At 39.6% G+C, this 8,152-nt stretch overlaps 1 protein-coding gene across 1 annotated transcript in view; it reads right to left on the bottom strand.

Annotated features, from left to right (window-relative positions):
* Positions 1–1,232: 1,232 nt before the first annotated feature.
* Positions 1,233–8,152, bottom strand: part of ADRB2 (adrenoceptor beta 2) — a 55,940-nt gene continuing 49,020 nt past the window's right edge. Inside the window, exons 2-3 of the transcript XR_008478757.2 lie at positions 3,749–3,889; positions 1,233–3,131 (exon numbers count right to left, since the gene is read on the bottom strand). The gene's annotated coding sequence lies outside the window, so the exon portion shown is untranslated. The remainder of the gene's footprint in view (positions 3,132–3,748; positions 3,890–8,152) is intronic.

Here is an 8,152-nt window from a genome sequence, read left to right as displayed (position 1 = left end):
ATCTTGAATTGTAAACTCCATAATCCCCAACTGTCAAGGGAGACACCAGGTGGAGGTAACTGGATCATAGGGATGGTTTCCCTTATGCCGTTCTCATGATAATGAGAGAGTTCTCGACATCTAACGGCTTTATAAGGGCTCTTCCCACTTCGTTAGGCACTTCTCCTTCCTGCCACTTTGTGAAGATGGTACCTTGTTTCCTCTTCGCCTTCCTCCATGATTATAAGTTTCCTGAGGCTTCCCCAGCCATGCTGAACTGTGAGTCAATTAAACCTCTTTCCTTTATAAATTACCCTGTCTTGGGCAATTCATTATAGCAGTATGAAAATGGACTAATACAGGAGTTTTCTCTGAGATGTTAGCCTAGGTTAAGCCCTTCTGTTTTAAGTTCTCATACAAAGTGTGGCTCATAGTAGGTGTATCGTACATATGCTTTGACAAAAGAAATAATTAAATGAGTGAAAAAAATTCATAGTCTCTTTAGTCCAAAACCCTTTTGCCGCCTCTGCTTTCTTGTGCTATTCCCTAGCCCCACTCAACTTCCAGTATCCAAGTAGATAGGCTCCAGCTCTTATAGCATCTCAGCTCTTCCTGAATTTCTCTCTCTTCCAGGAGGGTGACGATTCCCTAGGGTCCACTTAGGTTAAACATTCAACTTCCAGGACTCACCAGCTCCAGTCCTTGTATAAATAGAAAGTCTTGAGAGCTTATTTTCATGGAACCTTTGTCTAATGGTCACAGCGTTCCTATCAGCAATGTCTGTCTCTTTGCTTTGAAGTTCCTGGAAAGTATTATGATGTGTCTCTGACTCAAAATTCTTCATATTCTTGTAAAACAGAAAACAGACATCCTCAGGACCAGCAGAATAAAGTTGAATTTTAATAGGCAAAGGTACAGAATGAGCAAAGACTGAGTAAGCTGGTTGTGCTCCCTGTTGTCTAATGGGCAAGCCTTGGCTCTCACCTAGGATAAATTTTGGGTCAGAAAAGGAGACAGATTTTATAATGAAAATACACTGGATACCAAGCCATAGTCCTGGTTTCCCACAATCAATTGCTGTCACTTAGCCTTCCTGGGAATTGTTATTTGTATCCATGAAGTGAGTGCCTTGAGACAAGATGGTAACTTGAGGCCAGTCCAGCTGCAGCAGTTGGTGATTCTAACTAGGAGTGGTGTAGCATAATAGCTAGTTGCTCCAGCCTGCAGGCAAACAAACCAGGGTTCAATTCCCAGTTTTCCCCCTTTTAAAATGTGTGGCCTAGAGTAAGTTACTTTACTTCTTTGAGTCTCACTTTTGTTATCTATAATCTGGGAATAATAGTAACTTTTCTCTCATACGGCTGTTGTGTGAATGCTAATGACATAAGCTATACAAAATATTTAGGTTATATTAGTCACCTAGTTAGTTAAATAATTCAATGAACAGTTATTGAAAACTTCTTGCAGGAAGATATGGTAGAGTGGAATGGTTATAGTCTTAACTTTGGATAATACATGAATTTAAATACTGGCTTCATTACCTACTAGCTATGTGATTTTGGCCAAGTGACTTAGGGCAAGTGACTTATCTTTTCTGAACTTTGGTTTTCTCATCTTTAAAATAAGGGCAAGAGACGAGAGCTTCATAAGAGTATTTTAATAGTTCATTAAGATAAGAATGATAAAATATATCTTACAATGCCTAACACACTGCATATGCTCAATAAATAAAAGTTGTTTTTTAAAATTAGTACTGCAAATAATTACTCTTCTTCAGAGAACAATTTGTTGATAAGTTTGGTTGAAGTATAGAGGACACTTGTGGAAAAATACTGGAAGATGCTTAGAAAAGGTAGGCTGGGACTATATGTGGTAGTTCTTGAATGCACAGATGAGGATTTCGCATTTTATCCACTGGCAATGACAAGGCACTGAAGTCCAGGTTTTCAGAAAGATCATTTCAATGTATAATATAGAAGATATTAGAGAGAATACACACTGGAAATGGAGAGACTTTTTTACTCATCCATCCATCCATTCATTCATTCTGTCAATCACTTAACAATTATTGAATCCCTATGTGTCAGGCCCTAGTTGGTGGGGATGGAGAGGAAGACAGACAATTAAATAAGATCTAAAATGTTATAAGTACTAGAATAGAGAAGAAAATCAGTGTGGCATCTAATTCAGATTTTTTGAGAGATCCAAAATGCTTCCAAAATACAGTGATCTTTAAAATAAGACCTAACATATAAAGGAGGGGAAGAACATCCTAGCAGAAGAAAAATCAAGTGTAAAAGATGAAGAAGCCAGAGAGAACAGAGTGAGTGGAGGACTTGAAAGACATTGAGTCTTCAAGAGGAGAGGTGAGGAGAATCTGGATGGGGGTGATGACCATGGGGACAGAGAAGAGGGCATACATGCACAGGCCGTTGTGGAGATAATGGTACAGTGTTATAAAATGTGCTGACACACTGGGCATGCAGAAGGTGTAAGAAAAGACAAGGTTGAAATCTCTTCTCATGTTAGTCAACCCTTACTTTGTCTTTTTCTTCTCAATGATGTGTGTTGGATTTTACTGTGTCTGCTTGGTTTAACCAGAAACTATGTATGTTTTTCTTTATGGTCTCAAGCAAGAGTTGTGCAAGAGATACTTGCATAAGATTTGGAAGGCAGAGGTGAAGCAGTGGCCATTATCACTCTCTGAAGCTCATGTGGTCAGATGGAGTGACAGGCATAGCAGTACCTGGTAGGATCCAGCTCTTCCTCTTGACAACCAGCAGCTCCAGGCCCATCATCTCATCTGCAACACCCAGCGCAGTTGCCTCTGGGAGGCAGTGGTTTCCCACAGACCTCTCCTGCACTATCCCTTTTGAGCCCACTTGGGTTGCTATATGTGCTTTTCAGATTTACTGTGAATCCTTTTCTGATCCTTTAAATATCACTTCAGAATTTCACTTTCCTAGTTTCTGCCATAATTGCATAGCATCTAATTCATATCACAACTTTTTTATTCCATCACAGTCATAACGAATCTACCCCTGACTGAATCCGACTGATGCAAAGCTCATAAACTTGGGTGTCACTTATCCTTGGGTATTTCTGATGTGCCCAGGCAGCTGGGGAAGGGTTGGTATTGGTGTTTCTTCTTCCTATGAAGAGACATAGATCATTATCTCATTTAGTTCAAAACCAAATATATATATTTAAGATTCTTACTACTGTCCTTCCCTTTAACCCAGTAAAATAAAACATAGGCAATGATAAGCTAGATGCCAAGCAATTATATAAAAAAATGGAGAGAAGAAAGAATGTTTCCACAAGAGAGGAGAAGATGTGTAAAGTTCCAGGGTTCATAGCTCCTCTCAAGGCTTGCCTTTCTTAGGCTTGCCATGAAGATTAAATGAGATAATGGTATAAAGGCCCTCAGCAAATGGTATAAAGCTGTGCAGATATAAAATCAAATTGGAACTACCATTTACAAGAAGGACTTTGTGTTTTCCACTCTTCAGTAGTCCTTTTAGAATATTCATCTCACCTCTGTGCTGCAGCCCTCAGAAAACTAGAATTTCAAAGAATATGTATTTATGTGGTTGGTGCCAGCAAGGCCTAGAGCATTTGGCTCAGGAAGTATCATTGTCTGCTCCTGACCCAGTAGGGAAAAGGAACTGAGAGTACCCACAGACCAGTTTGTTCTCCTTTCATGCCAGGACTTTTCTGGAATGGAAGTGTTCGGGCAACCTCAGAATTACCCTTTTCTGCCCCAGACCTTTTCAATTTTCTTTTTTTTCCCTCTGTCCCTGGGATAAGTCGGGGAGAAGCATCCTTAAAGAATCCTGATTCCAATACTTGCTTGCGGTGTGATTGTGATTGTGGACCAGTTATTTCAACTCTCTCTCAATTTCTGCATCTGTAAAATAGAGATAATGATCTATCCCATGGGTTGTGGTGAATATCAGACTAGCTATATGCGTAGCCTTTAGAACAGCACATGGCACATAGTGGGTGATCCACAAGCGTTAGCTGGTGTTATTATAATCAACGTGATAATAACATTTGATTATTACACAGAATCAAAAGGTTAATTGCAGCCTTCTTGGAGTCCAAATCAAATGTTGTGAGATTCTGCATAATCTTTATTTTTGGTATCTTCCTAGAGAAATCAGAAGATAGAGAAGCTCATTGGTTCCTGATTGATAGTAGTGCCACTTATCAGTTCTAGTGCGTGCAAAGAGAAATTGGTCTAGTTCATCTAACAAACCAAGGCAGCTGTGATGTGAAAAGAAACCAGTATTTAGCCCAGATTCTCCACCAGCTACAGCTCTTTCTTCCTCCTTGCCTTTCCAGCCATGCTTCCAGAAGCTTGCAGGTGCTATCTCCACTCCCTCCTACGTACTCGCCTGCTGGACAGCTACCCTCCGTTCCGGCTTCTACCCTCCCTCTGCCACTGAAGCTGGCTTCCCAAAGGTGACTGACAACTTCCTTTTTTCTCTGCTTGCTGACCACATCTGCCTTCCAGAAAAAGTTTCTTTGCAGCTTCCATGATATCACATTTGTCCTCTGTAGGCATTTTTTTTCTACCTTCCTGGCAACTGCTCATTTCCTGTTTTGTTTTACTTATTCTTTTTCCCCAACTTACATGTTGATGTTTTTCAGATAATAAAATAAGCCTTGTTGTCTTCTCACAACACACCTCTTCCAGGAGAATTTCATCCATTCCAAGGCTCACCCACTAGCTAGATGGACCTCTAGCCCAGCTCCCTCTCCTGAGCCTTCAGACTCTCATACTGCCTTCTTACTGGGCGTTGCCACCTAAATGTCACAATGGAGATTCAAACCCAGCTGTCCTAAAGTGAATAAATGGTTAAATTATTTCTTAGACACAAATGTAAATTAATAGAGAAATAAACAATGGCATGGGGAAATACAAGGTAATGCTCAAATTTTAAAAATAAAATTTTTATTTTTAAATAAAATACGGCATCCTACCATGTGCTGTCTCTCAATGACTGGCACTTCAATTGGCATACTATTAGAGAAACATCTTGGCATCCTTTTTCTGCCTTTCTCTCACCTCCTCTACATCTGCCAACTGTACTTCCAAAATACCTCTGGGACCAGACATCTTTTCTCTTTCCTTTTTGCTTCTATCCTGCTTCGGGCCACATCATCTTTCTACTGATTGATCGCTATAGCCTCCTAATTGGCCTTTTGACTTTCAGTCTTGATTCATCCAAATTATTCTCCAAGTTGCCAGAATTATATTTTGTAAGTAGAAAATTGACCCTGATGTTTTCCTGCTTAAAACACGTTAGTGATTCCCAACATTTTTGAGGATAAATTTGAAATGTCCTGAGTTTTCAAGGACCTATATGATTTGTTCTTTGCCTATTATCTGGCCTCATTTCCTGCCTTCCCCCAATCCCTTGCAGTATTCCACATGTTAGTCCTACTGAGCTTTCATTTCCCAGAATCAGTCCATAGGCAGTTGTCTGCAACCCTTGAGGGCTCAGGGACAGTTGCTTCTACGAGGAAGATTCCTCTCCTACTTAGGTCTGGGCTAGGTCCTCTTCCTGGTGGGACCTTGAACAGCTGAACTCATAGCTCTGTCTTCTTCCTGGTGATTTACTTAGGGCTTAGGCTTTGGAGTCAAGCCATGGGAGTCTGAATTCCAGCTCTTCCACCTGCAAGGTATTATTTAACTTCAGTGAGCCTCAGTTTCCTCATCTGCAAAGTGGGTCTAAAACCAGAATTTATTCTATAGTTTTCAGTGAAGAGTAAATGAGATGAGGCATATGGAGTGCTCAGCATAGTGCCCAGTAATGGTTGCACTGGTTACCCACCTGTTCCCATCTTCTCACTGTGAATTCCATAAGAAAAGGGCCAGTCTTTTGCCTTGTTGCATACCTGACTCCTCTGTTTGTCCAGCACTTTTTGAAGAGAGAATGAGGCCACTGCCTGTTTTGGTTTTCTAGGTAGGTCATAGAGGTAGAAGGTGTCATTAACGTCTAATAATGTAAAGGAGAAAGGAAGGGAAGCTGAAGGTTAGAATTTAATTGCAAGAGTGTGTTCCTTAGATATTTTTTCTTATTTAAGATGATTTAAAAAGTAATATATTCCTATTCTAGGAAATTTAAAAAATACATAACTTACAAGGAATATATCGAGTGCCTACAGTTTACCATCTAAAAATCCACCATTCGTATATTACCATTCCTTATAGCTTTTCATAAATTCATGTCTCTTTATTGAAATAGGGAACAAAAGGCATTCAACTAATTATTTGTCTAATTAATTATTTAAAATCCTTTTTTATTTGAATGTAAACTGTATGAGGGCAGGGATTATGCACACCACTAAATGTCCAATATCTGCTATAGTGCAAGTTGCAGCTCAATAAAAAGATATTGACTAAATTACTGCATATATTTAATTTGGTATCTTCATCATTTTTAAAATTTGAACGTCATCTTGTATTTCCCCATGCCATTATTTATTTCTCTATTAATTTACATTTGTGTCTCAGAAATAATTTAACCATTTACTGTTGGACACCTAGAGTATGTCAGTTCTTTGTTATCTTAATTAATACTGTGACAGACATCCTTGTGCATAGTTTTAGGTCTATATATTAGATTACTTCCTTAAGTTCCTTTCCTAGAAGAGCAATCTTTTTACAAGTCTTCTTTCACAAATTTTCTAAAATTCTCTGTTCTATTTGCCTCATATTGTCTGTAAAAAACTCACTGTTTTCTGACTTTTTCTTTCTCCCTAATGAACTTGGGATAAATAACACCCAAAGCCCAAGGCTCGGCCTTACTCACCCTTCTGCTCTCCATGCTGGGAGGAAATGCTCTTGTTCCTTCCCTGGGAACCACCATCAATTACACCTTTGTCTTATTAAATACATCAGGTTACAGAGGTGGAACAAAAACGGATCATTATTTTTTATTCTTCCTCTCCTTCCTCTTTCTTCTCTTTTCCCCCCATCTCCTCCCCCTTGGCCCTCCCCTGCTCCTTCCCTCTTCCTCCCTCCTCTTATTCCTCATTCTCCTGCTTCTCACACCTTTTTAATAAAAAAGAGGAACAAAATCTTTTGGAAAAAACATATTTATTTTATATTTTGGGTAATTTAGGAAGAAATATAATGAAAGGAAGGGAAAGAGAGAAAGGGGGCAGAGAGAGAAAAAGAAAGCAAGCTAGAAAAAGCAAGAGAAAAAGAGAAGGGAATGAAAAGAGACCAGAAACAACATTTTAGAGCAGGGAGAATCATTAGAAAATGAGAGAGGAGAAAACAGAAAAAAGAAAAATCTTAGTCTAGCAAAATACGTATGTGGAGCCATTCTTATTCATCCCTTTGGTCGACTTTTCTGATGGCCTTTCAGAGATTTGAAAAAAGCTATTATAATTCTATAAATTTTATTTTATTTTTATTTTTGCCTTGTTTACCAGGGTAAGTTTATTTATTTATTTATTTTTAAATTTTACCTTAACTTCTGGGATGCATGTTCAGAATGTGCAGGTTTGTTACATAGATATACATGTGCCATGGTGGTTTGCTGCACCTATCAACCCATCACCTAGGTTTTAAGCCCCACATGCATTAGGTATTGTCCTAATGCTCTCCCTCCCCTTTAACCCCAACACTCTGACAGGCCCTAGTGTGTGATGTTCCCCTTCCTGTGTCCATGTGTTCTCGTTGTTCAACTCCCACTTATGAGTGAGAACAAGCAGTGTTTGGTTTTCTGTTTCAATGTTAGTTTGCTCAGAATGCTGGCTTCTGGCTTTATCCATGTCCTGCAAAGGACATGAATGTAATTCTTTTTTATGGCTGCCCAGTATTCCAGGGTATATATATATATACCTATTTATTTATTTTTTGAGACAGAGTCTCATTCTGTCATCCAGGCTGGAGTGCAGTGATACCATCTCGGCTCACTGCAACCTCTGCCTTCCGGGTTTAAGCGATTCTCTTGCCTCAGCCTCCTGAGTAACTGGGACAACAGGTGCGTGCCACCACTCCTGGCTAATTTTTGTAATTTTAGTAGAGATGGGGTTTTCCCATGTTGGTCAGGCTGGTCTCTAACTCCTGACCTCAAGTGATCCACTTGTCTCTGCCTCCCAAAGTGCTGGGATTACAGGTGTGGGCTACAGCACCCAGCCTCAGGGTGTT

Source organism: Callithrix jacchus, chromosome 2 (assembly GCF_049354715.1).
Source record: "Callithrix jacchus isolate 240 chromosome 2, calJac240_pri, whole genome shotgun sequence".
Lineage (NCBI taxonomy): Eukaryota > Metazoa > Chordata > Mammalia > Primates > Cebidae > Callithrix > Callithrix jacchus.
Note: the sequence above shows the minus strand (reverse complement) of the source record. Positions and strands in the feature narration are given on the sequence as shown.